The following is a 23,799-nucleotide window of genomic DNA, read 5'->3' as shown; positions in this document are numbered from 1 at the left end:
TCAACAGACAGACCACAACTTCCCACAAGCACTCAGGAAGAAATACTTCTCTTCCTCTCACCTCTTTCTTTTCTTCTTTCCTCTAGGACATTATTGTCCCTACCTTGGGACAACCCAGCCTCTCCTGTGCCCACCGAACTCTTCTGCTGATACCCTTGGACAAACCAAGTGTCAGGACTGTGGAGAGGGAGGCCACTGTGTGGTTGGTGAACACCAAGAGGAAGTGCTCCTTCAGTCTACAGAGCCACCCCCATCAGAAAAAGAAGGGCATAAGTGCCCATCTTGCCCTTCAGGTAAGTCAGGTGTCCTCAGCACCAGCACCTCAGAAAAGAAATGTTGAGGGAAGAGAATTGGAGCAGGAAAAAGACTCAGCAGCCTGAGGATCTGGAAAGGAAAAAAAAAATGAATCCACTACATGACCAAGATTTGGCAAGAGAACAGCAGAACAGCAGTGGTGGGGAGGAAGTTAGAGCCTGAGAACATCTTTCTTGAAAGGACCATGACCTGCAAGTATTACAATGATGAAATGTCAACCCAAAATTTCAAATTCCTCCATTCCTACCATAAAAGTAATTTTGCCCAGGACCTTCCACCATCCCTAATACTTCCTCTCTTCCATGGACACTATGGAAGAATATATATATATATTCAATATGCAAAGATCTTTCCGCAGGTTTTGGGGTGTTCAGACTTCCCAAGAATCCCAAATGGTACCCTTCATTCCAGAGTTGTATCCTTGAACAGGTCACTTCTCCCCTGATGGTATCACCATCCCTCCATGCCCATCCGGAAGCTTTGAAGCCCAGAAAGAGAGTCCACAGCTCATCAAAGAGATCATCTCTTGCTCAACAGGTTTGTTCTAGATTTTGTCTCATTTTACACAATGAGATGAGGGAGGGGGGAAATCATTTTGGCTTTAAATAACTCTGCTAATTAGGAGCTTATCCAGAGGCTGACATTTATGAAGTTTATTGATGGCTCCCTGGCTGAGCCAGCACCCGAATAGTTGGGGAGTGAAGAGAGCACGGAATGACTCCCGGGAAGATGTGTCCAGATGTGCAACCAAGGTTTGGCCCAGCCCTAATTCAAACCCACTGAGCAGTTTCAGGAAATACATTTGAAAAACTGAGAGAGGGGGAATGAACCCTGCTTAAGAAAAAATAAACAAAAACTAGAAATTAGGACCTATGAATTTGTAGTCAGAGCATCTAGTTAGAGGCTTAGCTCTGCTCCCTATGTGACTTCAGGCAAATTATTGAACATCCCTAATTTATTTATCAATCATTTGAAAGGGTTGTATTACATATTCTCTAAGGTCCTTTCGTAGGGTAGCCAGGCAGCACAGTGGATAGAGTGCAAGTCTTGAAGTCAGGAAGACTCATCTTCATGAGTTCAAATCCAGCCTCAGATACTTACTAGCTGTGTGACCCTTTAAATGCTTAATCCTGTTTGCCTCTGTTTCCTTATCTGCAAAATGAACTAGAGAAGGAAATGGAAAACCATTCCAGTATCTCTGACAAGAAAATCCCAATTAGGGTCACAAGAGGTGGGCATGACTGAAAAACAAGATCACTTTGTACTCTAAATCTTGAGTTCTCATAGGAAGGGAAATCATAAAGTAAAATATCAGCCCCTTGAGGGTGTAGACAGCTTTCCTTTTTTTCCCCATTTCTCCAGAACTAAGACCATTATATTTGCTTTAAAAATGCTCAAATTGAGTTGAGTAGGAAAACCTAAGGGAAGTCAGATTATTCAACCCAAGAAAAATGATAATGTTCTTTGGATAAATGTAGCATTCTTCAATAAAGATTTGTGATCATTGATCCTAGGAATAAAAAAAAAGAATGCATTAAATTGAAGCATGAGATTAAGTTAGATTAAAAAGTAGAACTTCCCAATGATACATTAGGGGAGCCCTTAAATGGTCTGTAGCAAAGCTATCTTCCCTACCGTCAGAAGGATTGCTTGGAGTATGGGGGCCCAGAAGAAGCAAATTAAGCTCAGGTTTATTCAGAGGGCATGTCATATCTGCTGGCAGGAAAAGATGCATCCCTTCCTACAGGTCTCTCCTCAAAGGTTCAGAGTAATAGAAGTAAATGAGTCTCAACAGAAACAGCATCCCACTCCTCCTAGCCCTTCACTGAGAGTTCACATTTAAATAACTCTTCAAAGTTACAAAGCATTTTAGTCACGTTATAGAATTTGCTTCTCCTAACAGTCCTAGAAGAAGCACAATGCAAATTTTATTATCCCCATCTTACAGATAAGGTAACTGAGGCTTGAGAAAGAAGGAATTGCTTGCTCAAGCAAATGGTGGAAGCTGGAGTAAAAGCCAAATCTTCTGACTTTCTACCTAGCACTCTTTTTCACTATACCATACATGCAACCATGTTCCCTCCCCACTTGCCTGAAGTACTGCTTGCCAAAAAGGGACCCAACTAAATCCACCAGGGCTTTGCAGAGTCAGTATTATACAGTGGAAAAATTTCGGTCCTTTGATTCAGAGTTCTAGGTTCAAATCCTTCCTTTGAAAGTTATAGTACTACCTGTGTGACACTGAGGAACTCAGTTGCTTCATCTATTAAATGAGAGGGTTGGATTTCATGCTCTCTTATAGTTCAAAATCTAATTCTCTGATCCTCACATGGTGATAGGGCAGCTAGGTAGTACAGTGGACAGGCCTGGAGTCAGAAAGACTCATCTTTATGAGTTCAAATCCACCGAAAGACATTTACTAGCTGTGTGACCCTGGGCAAGCAACTTAACCCCACTTGCCTCAGTTTCCTCATCAGTAAAATGTGATGGAGAAGGAAATGGCAAACTACTCCAATATTTTTGCTAAGAAAACCCAAAATGGGTTTTCCATTTTTCTAGTATCTTTGCCAAGAAAACCCTAAGTGGGATTTATGAAGAGTCAGACACAACTGAACAACGACATTATAGAAATCATACTCAGGGAGCAAAGCTTAAAGACTTTCCTAAGATCTCACAGCTTGTAATGTCAGAGCCAAGATTCCTCCCCTGATCTCCTGACTGCTTCTAACTTTTTTTGCCCGCATAAAATTGCTTCATCACTATTGATACCCTAACTTATTAGAAGTTAGTAGGTAGTATGATAATACAGAAATTAAAGAATAGTAGAGTTAGAGAGATAGTAGAAAAGTTAGTAAGTAGTAGGTAGTAGAGTAACCCTAGTGAGAAAAAGATAAGATAGTGGAAATTTGAGGGTAGAAGGGTTCCAGCTGGAGTCCTTGGGCATCCATGAGACAGAATGAGGGCACTGGATCCTGGGGGACTCTAAGGAAATGACAGTCTATGCCCTTGTCACCCATTTGCCTGGGGTCTGTCCTGGATCCATTATCCAATGACATTGACTGTCTGTGAAGAGAATGAGTAAGATTTTAGTGAGTCACAGAATTGTCACAGAATCTCATCTCGGAGAATGGTAGAGCTAAAATGGACCTCGCAAATCAGGTAGTCCTGGGATCCTAGGATATTCAAGCTCAAAGAGACCTTAGAGATCCTCCATTTTTAATTAATTATTTTCCCAGGTATATGTAGAAACAAATCTTTGACAATTGTTTTCTGACACTTTAGTTTTCCGATTTTCTCCTTCCCTCCTTTCTCCCCACCCTAAGCAGTAATAGTCTGATATAGGTCATAGCAGTACCTTCATGTGATACTTATTTCCACATTGCTCATGTCATGGTAGAAAACATATATCACACATATAATAAAAATCTCAGGAAGAAAATAAGGCGGAAGATGGTGTTTTGATCTGCACTAGACTCCAATAGTTTCTTCTTTTCAGTCCCTAATTTTAATAAACGAAACCAAAGTTGGCTCAAGACATCAGAGATAGGATTCAAACCCAGACCCTCTAGTGTTCTTTCCACTAACTCACACTCACCGCCTCTCCAGCCTCCTCATTTTTCTGCTGAGGAAATTGAGTATGGCCCAAGGCCATACTTCAAGTGAGTGGCAGAGCCAGACTTCCTAACGACACACCAATATTCCCTTCATGCTGCCCCTTACTGCCTCCCTTTCATTTGTTTTCTCCTAGACTAGAGCTTTGAATGCACAAGTCCCTACAGGTCAAGCCGAGCCAGTAACTCTGCAAGAAATTAGAAATATTCGCCATCTCTGGAAAGGAAGTGGGGAGAGGGGAAGAAGGGGGTGAAGGGAAAGATGATCAGTGAGAAAGGAGGAGAAAAGGTTTGTTGCGGGGTCATTGAGTAGTTCTATCTGACTGACCATGACCCCTTTTAAGATTTTCTTGGCAAAGATGCTAGAATGGTGTGACATTTCCTTCTCTAGCTCATTTTGCAGCTGAGGAAACTGAGACAAAGAGGGTTAAGTGACTTGCCGAGGGTCATACAGCTAATAAGTGTGTAAGGCTGGATTTGAACTCAGGAAGATGATGAGTCTTCCTGGCTCCAGGTTGGGTGCTCTGGCCACTGCACCAAAGAAGGTCAGAGCTGCCTATAGTAGCTTCAGAGATAAATTCAAGCCCATCTCAAGCCTCCAGCATAATGCCTATAGGATGCAAACGCTGCCATCGGTCAAATCCCTTCCACTTCAGCGAGGTCCAGATGTCCCCGAAAGCGACTATTGAAATCAGGCATTGGCTTGTCCAGTGTCAACATGTGTTCTCAAATCGCTGTGATTCTGTTAGGAACGGAGCCATTCGCTATGCTATTAGGGACACCCACAGGGAGTTGCTCGGTTTCTTGAAAAGTAGAGTGTTGGCCAAACAATCTAACAGTACCGCCTGCTGGTGCGTATCACCAAATGTGGCTCTGTTGTCCTCTTAAAATGCAGAGAGCTTCATCTAGTGCAAGGCCTGAGTGGGCAGCACTGGAGCTCGAGCCCGTAAGTATCCATCGCCCTCAGCCTGCCAGGGTGCGAGCCAGGCACATACCTCCAGGACCCACACCGTAACCAGTGGTTTTTCCAAACTAGGTCAGCCACCACACGAGAAGGTCTGAACCACCCCACGTGGTAGGGTGAGAGCGCCTCGGAAGGCATCCAAGTCTATGCTTGTTACCCAGGGGACAACTTGAGCTTGTATTCTTCAGATGAGGGAACATATCCGGAGAAAGAATTGATAAATAGGAAATAAATAATGTATAGTTCTATATATAATTATGTCTTTCTGTTAAATGCTGTCCTCTCTGGTGGGGATAGGGAAGGGAAGGAGGGAGTTACCTGGTTTTGTTTTTTTTTCATGTAACAAAGAATAATTTAATAAAGAAATGTAAAATGTAATAAAGAAATATAATTTGATAAAGAAATATAATAAATAATGTTTTTTAAGGGAGAAAGCAGGGGACAGCATCCCCTTGGCCCCTGCCTACTTTACTGAGACAATATGGAGCCATGTTGGCAAACCTATGGCACCGGAGGGGGCTGCTCCCTTCCCCCTCCCTACCTCGCCTAAGGCCATTTTTTCACTTCACCTGCCCCTCTGCCCAGCAGCCCAATGGGAGCACTGTCTCTTTCCCCTGTCTGGGGTAAGGAGGTGGCTCATATATAGCATGAGGATGCAGTTTGGGCACTCTGTCTCTAAAAGGTTCACCATCACTGGTGTAGAGTAAAGGAAAATAGACTAGGGATTAAAAGATCTGAGATATAAGCCAAGTTCTGTTGTAAATGATAAGACTGGAAAAATTCAATTTCTGTGCCTTAGTTTGCCCAACTATCAAATAGGGGTAACCCAAAATCTTCCTTTTAATAGCAGGATTTTTTTTTGCAATCAAATGAGATAATATATTTGTTGTTGTTCAGGCATTTCAGTTGTGTCTGACTCTTGATGGCCCCATTTGGGGTTTTCTTGGCAACAGTGCTGGAGTGGTTTGCCATTTCCTTCTCCAGCTCATCTTATAGATAAGGAAACTGAGGCAAACAGGGTTAAGTGACTTTCCCAGGGTTACACAGCTAGTATCTTAGGCTGAATTTGAACTCAGAACTTCCTGACTCCTGACTCCACTTTACCATTTAGCTGACCTGAGATAATACATGTGAAAGTACATTTTAAGGTATAAAGCACTAGACTGAGTTGGGAATTATGTTCATCTCTGGACACCATATTTTAAGCTAACAAACTGAAAATTTTCCAAAGGATGTGGGAAAAGGATGTGTCATGAGTATCAGCTGCAAAGACTAGAATATGCTTAGCCTGGAGAAAGGGAGCCATGATAGCTGTCTCCAAGTAGTTGAAGGACTGTTATGGTGAAAGCAGGATTAGGCTCAAGGATGTATTGGTAAATATTTAACAATTATCTCTCCACTGGGGGAAAATGTACGTAGGGCATCCTTTTAAGTTTAATTTGCCTTATTAACATTTTATCCATCACTTTCTTAAGATACTTAACAAAACACTAAACCAAGCCCTCCTTTAGAGCATTTGCCAATTTCCAAAGTGTTAATGCTCCCACTGAAAATTTAATGATCAGCCTCAAGATCTGAACTGAGCTAACTCTAGCACACCTCTGCTTTTTAGGATTATTCTGTGGCACCTCAGTATGCAAAACAAGAAATAATGGTTCCAAGTTATAGGGAGATATATTTCAACTTAATACTGAGAAATTAACAAAAATAATAATAATTTTATGGTATATATAATTAATAATGATTATTATATTAAAATAATAGATATCTAAAAACAGAATTGGCTACTTCCTGAGATAGTGAGTTCCCTATCGATGGAAGTAGTCAGGCAGAGACTAGATAATAATACAAATTATTATGATGGTAGTGATGATTGTGATAATTCAATAGTTTTCTAAAATTTACGAAGTGTTTTCTTATCAGAGACACGATAGAGAGTATTCTAGCAATGGGTAGTAGATGGAACTGTATGACCTCTGGTCCTTCCAATACTAAAATTCTGCTCTTAAATAATTAATCAATCTTATGGTCTGGCATTGCTAGGTGGAAAGTGTAGTGAATAGTGCCAACTTGGAATCAGGAAAACTTTAGTTCAAAACCTACTTTAGGCACTTGCCAATTGTATGACCCATGGAAAATCTTTTAACCACTCTCGACCTCAACTTCTTCATCTATAAAATGGGGATAATAATTGTGCCTCACTCATACGGTTGCTGTGAAAATCAATGAGATAACGTACAAAGAATGTAAAACTTAAAGTACTATTAATATGTAGTATTGTTATTTTCCTGACCTGCTCTGGGGAACTTATTACATCCTGAGTGCATAAGAAAAGACACAGGAATTAGGAAATACTTCTATGTACTTAATAATCCTACAAATTCTAGGCACATTAATGTGATTTGTTTTCCAGTCAACTGCCCAGGGGCTGGAGGGAATAGATTGCAATGATTTTCAGCAGTGCTACTAAGGAGGAGGGTGGGACAGGTCATGGATCTAGGTTTCTCTTTCCCCAGACATGAGAAGGTGTCTACCTTGCCCAGCTGGACATTTCTGTCCCAAGGGAGCCACCTACCCCAGCCCATGCCAAGCTGGCACATTCAGCCCTCTTCCTGGACAAGATGAAGCTGCAGATTGCATTCCATGCCCGGCAGGCAGAGCCTGTACCCAGATTGGGCTGGCCCAGCCAGACTCAGAATGCTTCCCAGGGTGAGTGTTGCTTCCCCATCATGGGCGGGACCCACCCCCTTTATTCTGGACAGAACTAGTGGTGGTCAGTCACATTCTTATGGTGTTCTTAAGGGGCCACTAAACATAACCGTAAAGACACACAAACATTTCCACATGCCCATGTACACTAGGCTGTGGTTCTGCCTGAAATTCCACCATTGTGGGGTCATTTCTCAGGGTAAGGTATTACTTTTCTCAAAGTAGCCTCGTTTGAAACTCCTAAGGGAGGATGAGGAGCACAAGACATAGTGGATAGATTTGTTGTTGTTGCTGCCAAGTGATTTCAGTTGGGTCTAGCTCAGAGTGAATTTGTTGTTGCTTTGTCCACTCTCCATGACTCCTTTTTGGAGTCTTCTTGGCAAAGATAGATACTGGAGTGGTTTGCCATTTCCTTCTAAAGTTCATTTTACCAGTGAGGAAACTGAGGCAAAGAGGGTTAAGCGGTTTACCCAGGGTCACACAGCTAGGAAGTGTCTGAGATACGATTTGATCCCAGGCTCCCCCAACTCCAGACTGGCACCAATTTTTATTGAAAGAATTTTAGCCAGGAAATTGAATTTTGTTAGTCAGAAAAGGAAACAGAAGGGATCATTCTAGAGCATTTGGACATTGCCCAGGGAGGCCAAAATTAGTTGGAATACTACTCCTGTGAAGCACAAGAGCCCTGAGAAAGAGAGGGACTCCACAAAATTGGAGAGAGGATGGTGAAGAGCCAAAAAAACCATGGCTGCCTGGGAGAGCTTCCAAGCTCGTGAGGGAGGCATGATCATCATGCCCAGTGGTCACAGGACACATAGACACACATTTAGGAACTATGGCAAAGCAGCCCAGACACAGGGCAAACTGACTGAGGCTGACTGTGGAGGCTTAGGAGGTGAGACCACAACCTGAAAAAAGGAAACAGCCTTTCTGGAGCTGTATCTCTGGGGATCTCAAATCCAAGTCTCCCAGAGCATCCCACGCCTGCCTGTTTCATAATGCCACTTTTCCCAGGAGCAAAAGAGGTCTTGTGCCATGGTCTCCTTCAACTTCCCTGGTGGCAGCAGCTGTGGAGATTGTCCCTTCCTTTCCAGAGGAGGGAAGAAAGAAATCCTGATAAGTGAAGTAACCTAGTCCTCAACACTCACCTGGTAGAAACACAGTCAGAATTTGAACTCAGATCCCTAAAGCGTAAAGCACTAGCCCACCGAGCTCCCCATCTATCTGAAAGGTGTTCGCTCTCAATGGGAAGGTCTGTGTTCTTGGATCTGTCTCTGACATTTCTTAGCTATGTCTAATCTTCAGTGTCTCCCTCTCTAAACCAGGGGGATTAATACATTACCTACCTCACACGACTATTAAGAGGGAAGTTTTTTGTAAATATTACAGTGCAATGGAAATGTGAGTGATTTCAGATTGAGTTAGTGGTGATTTTTCAGGTATGTGTGCCCCATTGGATCCTCCAGTCCACACTCCCTGGACAATGCCTGCCCCCCAGGAACCTTCAGTGATCGCACTGACCTCTTTGACCTGTCCCAGTGTGAGTCTTGTCCAGCTGGATTTGTTTGTACTGGGGGTGAGTAAAAATGACTCCTTAACACGGGAACTAGATAGTGCCTGGCCCATCAGAGCTCCATTGCTTGATGGAAGAGAAGTGCAGTTGACCTCCAATTAGGCAAATAAGGCAGGAAAAACCAGTCCTGCACAAGCCATGATTCCCTCCCCACTTTTTCCTGTCCAAGAAGACAAGGACACCCACTCAGTTACCCACTTATGGATGACCCACAGAGTGAATTTGTTGTCTTAGTCATGTTCTACTCTCCAAGACTCCATTTTTGGGTTTTCTTGGCAAAGATCCTGGAGTGGTTCACCATTTCCTTTTCCAGTTCATTTTACAGACAAGAAATTGAAACAAATAGGGTTAAGTGCCCTTCTCGAGGTCACATAGCTAGTGTCTGAGGCTGAATTTAAATTCATGAAATGAGTTTTCCTGATTTCGAGTCCAGTGCTCTATCCACTGCACTAGCTAGCTGCCTCACCCAGTGAATTGCCTGCAGCAAATTATGAATTCCAGGCTGTAAACTTCCCATCCACCCCATCCTGATCTCTCCAACCCTTTCCCTTCTTCATGCTGAGAGTTCTAGATAAATGAAGTCGGATTAATATTAATAGCATCACAGTATTTTAGCCTGGAAGGAAGCTTAAGGAGTATCTAGTATACCCAACTCCATTTTACCTATAAGGAAAACTGAGACCCAGAGAGGATAAGTGACTCATCCAAGGCCATATAATTGGTAAGGAGTCATGAGGTCCTCTGATTCTGAATGCAGTTTCCTTTCTACTGTACTACATACATTTTATTTAGGCTCTGTAACTACCCACCTTCTGCCTGTAGAGGAAATGGAGAGTGAGAAGCCCCTTACTTGTCCACTGATCCCATCTGGGAACTGTGTTTTCAGGAACTGGAGGTGTGGATAGACCTCCTGGGCCATGCCCCACTGGCCACTACTGCCCTGTCGGCACAAAGCACCCAACCCAGTTCCAGTGTCCAGCAGGTACCTGGAGCAACCAGACAGGTCTAGCCTCGGACAAAGAATGTGTGCTGTGCCCCGCTGGCTGGTTCTGTGTCCTTGGAACTCACACCCCCTCAGGACGGTGCCTTGCAGGACATTACTGCCCCCCAGGTAAATGGGCTCTCCAGGGTTTGGACCAGCCCAGAGGAGGTATAGTGAACACCCAGAATTGGCAGGGGAGTGTCAGGTGTATGCCCACTGTGCTATTTCTGGTGGAGAGGAAACTAGAAGAGAAAAGCACCCTAACACAGAAAGAGGAACTGATGGTAGAAATCAGGGAGTCCTTGCTGACAGTAAAGGTTGATAGACCCAGGGACACTTTGGAATGTTATCACAGAAGGTTTTGAAATGATTTCTCTCTGTCTGGGATGGAAGTAATATCCTGCTTGGAAGTAGAGATGAATGAAAGAACCTCTGGTATTGATGCTGCCTGTGATTGATAAGACTTATTGGGGATGAACAGAAGTGGGATGAGATCTTCTAAGAGAACAAGAATGGGCCAGACAAGGAAGTGATTCCTGGACAGAACAATCCCTATGGTCAAGGGACGTTTCCTCCTCCCTAGCCTTCTCCCCATGGGGTCATTCAGAAATAGTGTAGCTGTGCCCCTGCTACTCTCCTTAATTTAGAAATCTTCCATTTTTCTGAGCCAGGTTCACAGTGGGGTACCCAATTTCCATGCCCACCGGGTACCTACAGTTTCCAAATGGGCAATGACCAACCAGCTAATTGTACCAGCTGCCCCCCCGGAGCCTACTGTCCCAGTGGATCCCCCAAACCTGTGTTCTGCCCAGGGTAAGTGAGATCTATGTGCTACACCAATATCGAAACAAAAAAGATGAAAAGTATGAGTTGTATAGAGTTAACATTTATGTATTATATATATTATAAAGCAGAGCTTTACATGTTATCTCATTTAGCCTTCCTAGTAATCCTGTGAGATCGGTGCTACTATTATCCCTGTTTAATAGAAGAAGAAACTGAGGAGATAGAAAATAGGGGTCACACAAATAATGAGTGTCTGAGGGAGGATTCAAATTCTTTCTGATGTCAGGTAGAATATACAATCTACCGTACCACCTCACTGACCCAAACTACCTGACCTTCTACCTTTGAAGATTAAAAGGACAGAGATTCTTGAGGATAGAGATTATGTCCTTCTTTTTTCTTTTTTATTCCCCAGCACCTAGCATGGTGCTAGACACATAACAGATGCTTAATAAATGGCCCTTGAATTGTATCACATGGGTAGAATTTTATATTATACATGTACAACTTTTGTGTATATGTTTCTTTGCCTTCAATAAAACATAAACTTCTCAAGGACAAGGTATATTTAATTTTTGAAACATGATGGGGGCATGCTAGGTAGCTCAGTGGATAGAGCTCCAGGCCTAGAGACAGGAAGTCCTGGGTTTAAATCTGGCCTCAGACACTTCCTAGCTGTGTGACCCTGGACAAGTCACTTAACCCCCATTGTCTAGTCTTTACAGTTCTTCTGCCTTGGAACCAATACTCAGTCTCCATTCTAAGACATAATGTTAGGGTTAAAAAAAGAAGAAAAAAATGTGGTAGGCAAATTTTTATTGATGGATTTAAAAGAAAAGGTATTCCTTTAGGCCCATAGATTTAGAGAACTATGACTCCCTTACCACAAGCTACTGTGTAAAAAAAAAAGGACCTTGTAGGCCTATTTTGTTCAACCATTTTATTTTATAGAGAAATTGAGGCACAGAGAGACTCATTGATTTGCTCAGTGTCACAAAGATAATAACTAAGCCAGAATTTGAACCCAGATCCATTAACTGCAAATCCCAGGGTCCTTCCCCTATACAACCAGCACCTGCCTCCTGACCAAGTGAATATTGAAGAAGAAGAAAAAAATTTGGTGGGGGGAAAGGCAAGGCATTAGGGAAGATAAGGGAGTAGAATTGAGGTTTAGAATGACCCATCCCTGAAATGAAACTGCTTTCATTGAGATCTCAGAAGAAACTTTTGTGTTGACCTCAGCCTCAGAAACGGAAGGCTTTCCTCTCTAGCTCTTGGAGGAGTTGGAAGGCAGAGTCTACAGTGTCATCTGAGGGTTCCCTCTTCTGTGGGTGCCACTCGTGGGTCCTGTGGGTCCCCTTCTACTGAGGCAGTAGTTCCCCTTAGGGGTGCCTCCTCAGTGCCCAGAATGTGAACACTCTCAGTTCTTTCTTCTTCCAGGGGAACATTCCAGGTAAATCCAGGTGCTCAGATGATTGCCGACTGTGCCCTTTGCCCTGAAGGGCATCACTGTCCTGAGCTTGGAACGACGACTCCCATACCATGTGCTGCTGGCAGCTACTCTGTAAGTTTCTTCCCAGGGAGCAGAGGTGGGGTATGGATGCGCTTAGGATTCAACAGACAGAGAAGAAAAGCCTTGAAAGAGTCCAGTTCTCTCAGGGAGGACACTGGACTCCAGTACTGTCCAGAGCATCCCAAGAGCCATGGGAAATGATTGTTGTTCACTTGAGGAGTCTGCCTTGAAGCAGGGAAGAACATTATCCAGTCACTTTTATGCAGGGGATGGCAAACTCTCTAGGATGAGGTACATTCCCAAAATGCCATTCAGCAGAGTTTCTAGAAAACCAATCCTTGGCAGCTTCTCATACCTGTGGGGTCTCTTAACCTCAGCCATGAACATTAAAAACATAGATATTTGGATAACTTTATTTCAATGTGATTGCTTTCCTTTGTAATCCTATACACTTTATTTTATACATTTAAAACATGATTCTAGGGATGGGTCCGTAGGCTTCTCTAAACTGGCAAAGGAGTCCATGGCACAAAACAGGTTAAGAACTCCTTGCTTTATAATAAAGTATATTACAATGACTACAGAAATATCTCAGAGATATTGTGGGTTTGTTTCCAGATCACTGCAATAAAGCAAATCTTGTGAATTTTTTGGTTTCCCAGTATATATAAAAGTTCTGTTTACACTATACTGTAATCTATCAAGTATTTGATAGTATCATGTCTAAAAAATATTAATGGGCATACCTTAATTTAAAAACACTTTATTGCTAAAAAACACTAACCATTGGGGAAGCTGGGTAGCTCAGTGGAGTGAGAGTCAGGCCTAGAGACAGGAGGTCCTAGGTTCAAACCCGGCCTCCGCCACTTCCCAGCTGTGTGACCCTGGGCAAGTCACTTGACCCCCATTGCCCACCCTTACCAATCTGCCACCTATGAGACAATACACCGAAGTACAAGGGTTAAAAAAAAAAACGCTAACCATCATCTAAGTCTTTTTGCTGATAGAGGGTCTTGCCTCGATGTTGATGGCTGCTGACAGATCAGGGCAGTGGTTGCTGAAGATGGGGGTGGCTGAGGCAATCTCTTAAAATAAGACAATAATGAAATTTTCTGCACCAATTGACTCTTCCTTTCACAAAAGACTTCTCTGTAGTTGCTTGATGACATTTTACCCACAGTAGAACCTCTTTCAAAATTGGAGTCAATCCTTTCAAACCCTACTGCTGCTTTATCAACTAAGTTTATGTAATATTCAATACTGTTGTGTCTCGGGGAACAGGGAGGCCCAAAAAGAGGGAGAGAGATGGGGGAACTGCTTGGTCAGTGGAGCAGTCAGAACACACACAATATTTATTGATGGTTTGCCATCCCATCTGGGCACAGTTCGTGGTACCCCAGAACAATTACAATAGTAACATGAAAGATCACTGATCACAGACCACCAAAACAGATATAATAATAATAATGAAAAAGGTTGAAATATTGTGAGAATGACCAAAGCGTGACATAGAAACAAGATCAGAAAAATGGCGCCAATAGCCTTTGCTCCACAGAGGGTTGCCACAAACCTTCAATTTGTTTTTTTTTAAAAAAGGCAATATCTACAAAACACAATAAAGCCAAGTGAAATAAAATGAGGTATACCTTTAGCAAAAAAAAAAAAAAAATGGAGTGGAAAGGAGAGGGGCACATGGAGGGGGGAGGTGGAATGAATCACCTAAAGCCAAAAAGAATGGTCACTTTTTAATAAATTTTTTCATGTTTTATTTTTTCCAGATAACACACAGATATCATTTTAATAATTTTCTGGCATTTTGCAATCCCTGTTCTCTCCCTCTTTCCCACCCCTCACTCCTCCCCAACATGGCAGGCATTATGATATAGGTTATACAGCCACTGTCTTTTTTAACCTAAATGCATTTATCTCAAATCTAGGGAGTTTCCCCAGGCAGGCCTGACCTTGGAAGGACTCATTTCTCCCACAGGTCTTCTATACAGCTCCATTTCCAGGAAAGGATAACAGACCTATAGATGCTTTAAATTCAGGGGAGCTCTAGGTTTCAGGTCCTGAACCCCAAGCTCCTTCCAGTTCAGGTTCCAAGATGGAGGATGGATAGGATGAGGCTCCTAGTGGCCCTTCTCCCGTGGCAGGAGGGGCAGTTGAAGCCAGAGTCCAGAGCCCCAAGGGGTTGGCTTAGATGGGGGGTGGAGGAATGCCTTATGGATCAGAACACCAGCTCCTGAACTGGACACCGACTCCTGTCCCTTCTGTGAGGCGCATCCCCAGGCAGAGGCAGAAAGCAGGAGCCACAACCCAACGGGCAGAAAGAGACAGAACTCTACTGCCTCTCTCAGGCTTCCTTCTACTCGGCTGAGCCCCAGTGGGGGTGCAGAGTTGCTCTTCCTGCCCTGATTTCCTCCTCCTCAGTCTGAGTAATTACTGTGGAACCGAGACTGGAATGAGCCCCCTCCATTTAGGCCCAGCTCAGCGGGATGGACCAATTGTGATGGTATCAAACATTCATTTCACCCTAGTAGGTAAAACAATGAGCTGGCTGCATCAGGGGATGATGGGAGAGATATTATTTCTCTTGCAAATCCTAATAAGTAATCGGTGCCTGCCCTCCCCCTTTCCTCTTCCTTATTTATCTGGCATTCAATTGTCATGAATAATTCGAGTGATAATTGCTGGATTTCCATATTGATGGGAAAGTGGCATTTTATAAATAGCTAATTGCCCTGCTGCTTCCTTCTGCCACCTAGCCAGCCCAGCCCTCTGTCAATGGGAGAATTTGGTAATTATCCTGGGAAGAGTTCATTAAGATCTGAGAGGAGATAAGTGACAAATGGGGAGTTATGAATAACAAGTCAAAAGCTCTAGCTTTTTTTCCTTCATTTTTCCTTTGGCTCACCCGGCCCCATCCTGGAAGGCCAGTGGGGTGCCCAGGAGAGAGTTGGCTTTTTTGTTCAGGAAGAAGGGACTTTCTAGAAGGGAGCTAGCCTGTTTCTAGGAGACCTAAAATTTCTTAGGATTCAGATTCATGCTCCTCCTCCTACTTCCTACCAAGTCAGTAGCCTTACTCTCCAACCCAAGCATCCCCATCTCCCAGGCATCCGTGGGGGACAAGCCTTCTCCAGCAGAGTCAGAGATCTAAAACTGGCAGGAGTCTTCAAAATCATCTAAATTTAAAATCCCTTCTTCCTCAGGGATCCCTTCCCAATCCCTTCTCTTTCTAATGCTTTTCTCTATTCATTATTTCCTTCTTATCCTGCATATAGCTTGTGTGTGTGTGTGTGTGTGTGTGTGTGTATCAGTTTGTTGTCTCCCCTCTTTGCACTGTACACTCCTTGAGGGCAAGGACTGTCTTTTGCCTCTCTTTGTATGTCCTATGCTTCGCACAGCGCCTGGCACATAGTAATAGGAACTAAATAAATATTGATTGGTTGATCCTATAGTACAAGTCCTTCCTTTGAAAGATGAGGAAACTGAGACACACAGATAAATGACTTGGAAATGGACAAGTGTCTACTACATGTCAGGCACTGTGCCAAGAGTCTGAGCTTGAATTCAGGTTGTCCCGACTCTGACTCTAGTGCCTTGCCCTCTACGTCATGCTGCTACTTTTAGGAGAAAAAAAAAAAAAGAATTCAAGGCTTAGGAGAAAAAAGGACAACTCCAAGGGCCTATTTCTATCCTAAGCAGTGAGAATGTTTTGTCTTCTAAGAGTTCTAGGAGCTATGGGATGGGGGAAGAGGCACGGGGCTTTCTTTTGGGGAGCTTTCTCCCAAATGGGGCACTCTAGGAGAACGCCATCATTTTTATTGTTAGAAAGCAAATAGCTTTCTCCAGCCCCTATTTAGGTTAGGGTCTGAAGGAATATCATCATCACTTAGAAAGAGAGAACTTCATGGAAAAGGGGGAGCTCAAAAGGATGAGAGGAACCAAGCTCTTATTAGATCCCATATAGGGCCTGTGATGATGTTGCAGCAGGCATCTGGCTGGCCTACCTGGCTCTGCCAGCTCCGTACAAGTCAACAGAGTCTGCCCAAAAGGTTCCCATGAACTCCTGCTGCATTCATGTTCATGATGCATGAAACCAGGATCCAGAACAACAAAAATGGTGTCTCCTCTTATAATGGGCCACTGTCAGAATAAATCTGAAGTATTGTATGTTCAATTCTGATACCAACTCTTCAAAAGGACATTAACTTAAGCAAATATCCAGGAGGGTAAACAAGATGGTAAAGGAACTAGAATCCATTGCATATGAGTCAGTGGAAAAAAACAGAAAATAAAGTGATATGATACAGTAGTTTGTCCAAACATTTGAAGAGTTCTTACAGAGAACCGAGGCAGAGAAGCATTAGAAAAAAATCTGTAGGCTTGGAATCTGGAAAAAACTGGGTTCAAATATTATCTCTAACCTTTACTAGCTTACTATGTGTTTAGAGGCAGCTAGGTAGCACAGTGGATAGAGCACTGAACCTGGAGTCAAGAAGACCTGAATTCAAATCCTGCCTCAGATACCAATTAACTTTTAACCTCTGTTTGCCTCCATTTCTTCAGCTATAAAATGGGGATAAGAATAACACCTAACTTCCCAGGCATTATTAGGATGTTGATGATGAGATGATGTCACAAAGTGTTTAGGCTACTATTTACACTGAGAATATAGTAGATAGAACTTGTGTTTTGTAGAAGAGTTGAACAAGATGATTTCCGAGGCCCTGATCAATTCTGCAATTCTATAATTAAAACCTGGGTGACCCTTTTACAACATTTGCCCTTCCTTGTTTCTTTCTCCAGCTTGACACTCATAGAGTGTGTGATCTATGCCAGGCCAAAAAGATTACTACTGGAGAGGGGAGAAGGATTTATGATCTTATACCAACTTCTTCCTTTGCAGAGCTCTGGTCTGTTACTATGCCAGGAATGCCCAGAAGGAAAATTCTGCAATGGGACTGGGGTAGCTGAACCTTCAGTATGTCCTCCTGGGCATTACTGCCCAGCAAAGAGTATACTTCCCACCCTGTGTCCAGTGGTAAGATGCTTATTATTTCCTTTCCTATTTGACATCACTTCAGTTAAGGATGGTGATAACAAGGTGAACACCAGGCAGGACCCAGCCAAGGGTGCTCATTCTGTCCTACTTCCACCCTGCCATGCCCAAGGCTAGAATACCCTAGAGACTAAATAGAGTATTCTCAAAGGGCTTTTCTACTCAGCCTGATTAGCAGATGCCCTCAGAGTCTATTGCTTCATATTGACTTTCTACATTTTTTAGAAAGTCCTTTCCACCATCTTCTTGCCCTCACCTAACTCATACCACGCAGATAGATGTTCCTTTTGTTCTCTGTCCTGAGCAGGAAATAATCCCAGAAAGTTCAGCCCTGTTAGGTTTCTCCTAGATAGGGCAGTGGTCCAAGACCTACCACCAGAAGTCCCCAATTTGGACACCCAACATCCCATCCTTGACCATCAAGTCAGCCCATCCCCTTTGGCTAGGTCTTCTTGCTAGGTCAACAGCTAGCAAGATATCTCAGTCATCCCTTGGCCATAGGGTAGGGTAGGAGGTATGGTTTGTGATGGGAAGTCAATGAGCTAGGAAACATTGCCTAGATAGAACTGTGAAGTTAGAAAAGTTACTGCATGTTTTGTGTTCATAAGTTTTATGAATTCCATTTATATACTCTTTAACCTCCTTCAAGGAATGGAGTAGTTTATTGCTCTTTCTCCCTGCCAAAACCTGCTCCTGGAAAGGCTATGACAACAGTCATTCACATTTTAGAGTGAAAGAGTTGTCCCAAAATGTTCTCTTCCAGGGGGCATTTGCCTTGAAGGCTTTGTCTCCTACTAAGAAAATTTCAGAAATCAAGGGGTGGGTTCAAGATATGGGAGGAGGTTAGTGAAGGAGACCTTCTCAGCACCCTCAGACACACAAATTCTATCAGGCATTATCTACTTTATCTCAGGAAAGATTATGCCCCTTATTCCTCCCCAATAGTTTCTGCTTAGGACCTCTATCAGGCATATGGAGCTCTTAAAGATATGGGATGTATTTGTATGTTTATGTGAATGTGAGCCTTTTTCTTTCACCAGGGCACTTTCCGAGAGGCTCCAGGTGCAACTGGTGTGGACTCGTGCCAGCCCTGCTGCCCAGGCAGGTTCTGTAGCAAAACTGGCCTGAAAGGACCAGAAGGCCTGTGTGATCCTGGGTACTACTGTGGACCTGGGTCCAATACTTCGTCTCCGGTGAACATGGTCTTAAGTTATTCTGCTTCACTCTGGTCTGATCTTTCAGAGTTACTTCTTTCTTTTCCCCCTTCATTTCATCCTTCCATCCTTTCAATTTCCCTCCTTTCTTTCTTTCCTTCTTCCTTTCCTTTCTCTTCCTTCCTACATTCATTCACTCAACAAATATCTATTAAGCATGCAACACACTGTGTGAGGCACTATGACATATGCATTTTTTATCACTTGAGGAGTTTATAGTCTAGTTAAAAAAAACATTTCAGTGTGTAGAGCACATAGATGGAATACTTGTATGCAGAATCTTGGGCTGAGTAAGAAGGGGGACCCAAAAATAGAGGAAGGACATAGTCACTGGTCTCTGTGAACCAATCCAGAGGAGGTAACAGGGCATATACACATGAAGATATTTAGAAACTAATTGCAAAGACAAATTGGGAGCATCAATCATTAAATATAAATGATAAAAGTTTTTATTCACATGAAAAAATATAGAAAAGATAAAAGAAGAATTTAGGTAAACATATGGAGTCAGTTTCCAGGCTTTCCACAACAAATGAGCAAATATTTTGTCCTATTTCAATATATAGTTATTTATGGATTTCTCTGACCTCCTCTGCTTTGGTCTCACTTCATCAATTGGAAGTTCCTTAAGGATGGGACTGGTATTATTCAATCTTGTAACTTAGTCCTAAACTCATTTAGCATGGAATAGGCATCTTGTTCATCTCTATATTCCCCCATAGAACCTAGCACAGAGAATGGCATATAGTAGGTGTTTAATAAATGTTTTGCATGAGCAAATGGACAAGAGATAAATCATGGGGAAAGTGCATAGCCTTGCTAGCGATTAAGAAGAGGAAAAATTAAATAACCTTAAGGTGCTATTAAGCTCCTGTTAAACTAGCAAAAACAAGGGAAGATAAAACCCAGTGATAGATGTGGGGAAGCAGGTACTGTACATGCTTGCAATTGCTGCCAGTGGCCCTGTAAATTGCTCCAATCTTTCCTGAGAACAATCTTACAAGAGCTTTAAGACTACTAAGACCCCTTGACCTGGCATTTCTACTTTGGGGAATATGCCCCTGGGAACTAATCCAAGACAAAAAAAAATTTAATTTGTTACAAGGACATTCATAGCAGCACTATTTATATTAACAAAGAGTTGGCAACCACCCAAATGCCTTGCCATGGGGAAATAAAGGCTCCAAAAACTACTGTGAAAGGGTGATGAAAAGAACTTTCATATGTGAGTTGGGAGTTCTAGGTTCAAGAGCCAGTTTGATCACTAATTAGCTGGGTGAAAATCAAAATTCATTGCTGGGACTCAGTTTCCTTTTCTCTAAAATTCCATGAATGCTTCCTGTCTTTGAAACACCAGACAGCAATATGGCATAGTGGACTGAGAGTCAACCCTGTAGATGGTGCAAGGACACAAAATGTGACCAAGAAAAAGTCACTTTATCTCTTTGTGCCTCAGTCAATTCTGTAAGACTGAGTTACATCTAAATTTCAGCATTGGCAGAGGAAGTTTCCACACTGGGAATTCTCTACATTGATGAAATCAGAGACCCAGACTAAATCAAAGTAGCTAAAGAATCATCTTATCAAAGCACATAGACTAATGTCTAAATGTCCTAGTGGTTCCCAAACTTTTTTTGCCTATCACTCCCTTTCCAGGAAAAATATTACTTAGCACCCCCTGGAAATTATGAAACTATTTATTGAACTCAGAATAGAATGTAATACAAAAAAAGTGTGGCCATCACTGCTCCCCCGGATCACTGCAGCACCCACCAGGGGGCGGTGGCACCCACTTTGCGAATCACTAGTCTAGCCTGAGTCAAATAGAAAAGGATCCCTGTGGACAGCATATTGACTCAGAAAACCATAAATTCACATTATTTATGTTGTATTTTTATTTATTTTATTAATCATTTCCCAATTATATTTTAATCTGGTTGGCCCTCTAGGAATCTGTCCACAACCAGGTAGTTGACACTTCTGGTAAAGACTCTTAACATCTGGACTTCTGTGTGTGAAGTGATAATAAGTGGGAAAAAACCCACAATATGTACATATGCGTCGCAACTATACAAAAATGTGCATGTGTACTTTAACAGTGTACTCTTTGCTGTATAAATATGAGTTGTTATTGGGAAGAGAGTTTGAAATCCATTGGAGTTTAATGTTTATTTCATTCTCCCTGTGAAGCTGCTTGAATATTCTATATGTTACTTGTACATAATAAGCCTCTCTCTAGGCTGTCAACCAGTAAAGAGGCAGGGGGAGGGGGGACAGCATTGAGGGGTTGGGGAAAAGGCTGCCACAGCAACTCAGGAGGATAGTCAGAGAAAGTGTGGAAGGCTTCAGTCTATATTGGTTGAGGGAATACGTGCTGATCACATCAGATCTTTGGGAGTGTTGAAAAAACAGTGACTGGATCTGTGTGAATTCACTGGTTTCCCTAATTCTGAGGAAACTTCCTCTTAGAGAGTTGCCTAGAATGCTGAGAGGTAACAGGACTTGTCCAGTATCCCAAAAATCAAAATGTATGAAAGGCAAGACTTAAACCCAGGTCTTCCTTATTACAAGGCCAGCTCTGTTTATTAAGCCACTCTGCCTGAAAGGAGAGACATCCAGATAGGCAGATAAGCAAATGAGAGAGAGAAAGAGAGAGACAGACAGACAGACAGACAGACAGAGACAGAGAGAGACAGAGACAGAGACAGAGAGACAGAGAGAGAGAGAGACAGAGAGAGAGAAGTAGATTAGACAGATGGACAGACAGACAGAGAGAGAGATAGATGGGCAGACAGATGGATGGACAGTCAAGAAAATAGACAAGTAGACAGAGAGTGGGGAGTAGATAGGTAGGTGGATTAGACAGATAGACAGACAGATGAGAGAGAGAGAGGGACAGACAGATGGATGGATGGACGTACAGTCAAGAAGATAGACAAGTAGACAGAGAGAGGCATAAAGGCAGACTAGCATAGCTATAGACAGAAAGATAGAGACATATGATAGAAATCTGGGTACATATGTGTTTGCATATCTGTATATATATGTATGTACATATTTATATGTGTGTTATATATATTTATGAATATGTACAGATAATATACAAAAGGGCTGAAGGAAAGGTCAGAAGTAATCTCCTCCTTCCTGAAAGAGATGAGTTCTCAATCAATCATAAATATTTATTAAGCACCTACTATGTAGCAGGATACAAAAGGAGGCAAATGAAAGTTTCCATCTTCAAGGAGCTTACAATCAAACAAATATATACAAAGCAAGCTAAATAGAGGATAAATTGTTATTGTTCAGTCATCTTCAGTCATGTCTGATTCTTCTTGACCCCAACTGGGGTTTTCTTTGCAAAGATACTGGAATGGTTTGTTATTTCCTTTTCCAGCTCATTTTATAGATGAGGCAAACAGGGTTAAGTGACCTGCCCATGGTCATGCAGCTGAGGCCAGATTTGAATTCAAGAAGAGTCTTCCTGACTATAGCAATCTATCCACTGAGCCGCCTTGCTGTGCTACAGGATAAATAAGAACTAATGAACAGAAGGAGGACACCAAAATTAAGAAGGGTTGGGGGATGGCTTCCTATAGAAGATAGGTTAATTGGAACTTAAAGGAAAGCAGGAAGTTCAGCAGGGAAATCTGAGGAAGGAGAGTATTCTGGCTGAGATTTTTGGAGGAGTGAGCTTTGTGGAGAGAATTATCCTTGCTTTGTATTTCCTTTCTCCACCATCTCCTCTTCCAAGCTCCATTAAATTTCTTTTTCCTCTAGGTGGGGTTTTCCTTCGGTGACTTCTGCCCAAAGGGCCATTACTGCCCTGCTGGCACTACAGACACAGAACAGACACCCTGCCCAGCTGGCACCTGGAATAAGAAGAAAGGGGCACAGGATGCTAGCTGGTGTCTATCCTGCCCTCCTGGCTTTTTCTGTGATGTTGCCGGCAGTGCTGCCCCAGGAGGTCCATGTGCCCCAGGTGAGCCTAAGTAGGATTTCCCCTGGGGAACCTACCAGAATATGATTCCACTCTGTGATTACTTTTATCAATCCCACATTCTCAAAGTCTGCTTCCTGCCTTTGGCATTCAGATTACAAAATCATTATCTTATTATCTACAAGTAACTTATATGGAATATTCAAATAGCTTCAGAGGAAGAATGAGATGAACGTTAAACTCCAAAGGACTGATATCAAGCCAAGATTTCTTCCCAAGAGTAACACTTCGTATTTATATAGCAAAGGATGCATTGTTAGACCCACCCAAAGTGGGGAACTCTGTCAGGGCTTTACTTAGGGAATGGCCAAATGTGTTCAGAGCCATGCACTGGAGGTAGTTGAGGACAACTCCAGGCCAAGAGGATTTTTAAATGCATTTGAAGATTAGTTTTCAAATGTCACTTGATTAATTGGCAGCAGCTAAAAATATTCATAAGCCCTGGGAGGAAAGAGTTGGCAGGAGCAAAGGAAGTACCATAATGGACGTAAGTCCCTGGAATAAGCAGAAACAATTCCATCCTTCCCCACAGACTCAAAAACAGCAGGCTGAGTACTGTGTACCCTTTCTCAGTATGAAAAACCCACACAGTGTAGAAGGGATGACCAGTGAAGACATTCCCTATGACCTTTTTTCTACATTTCTACAGAACTGAGAGAGCATGGCTGACTGGAAAAATTCTTTGCATTTGTCTGCATAATGTCTGATAATATCATGCTACAAAACCAGTCCAAGCTTTGTGAGAAATGAAGTCTTAAGGTCATAGCCATTCAGAGTCATTGCCAACATTTTTCCATACCTAGAGATAGTTTCACAAAACATGACTAATCATTTAATCTCTTTGGATCTCAGTTTTCTAATGTATAAAGAAGGGATTGTGAACTAAATGGCCTCCACCAAATCTATGAGCCTAAGCAGCATGAAACTTAACCTCAAGTTAATTTCTTTAAAAATTTTGGTTGTTTATTTGTAATACTAAAATTCCCAGGTATCTCCCCTGCTTCCTCCTCTCTCTGTACTAGAGAAAGTATCATTTAACAAAAACATGTGTATATATATATATATATATATAT

The sequence above is a fragment of the Gracilinanus agilis genome, chromosome 3 (assembly GCF_016433145.1).
Source record: "Gracilinanus agilis isolate LMUSP501 chromosome 3, AgileGrace, whole genome shotgun sequence".
Lineage (NCBI taxonomy): Eukaryota > Metazoa > Chordata > Mammalia > Didelphimorphia > Didelphidae > Gracilinanus > Gracilinanus agilis.
This window is presented reverse-complemented; position numbering follows the sequence as displayed.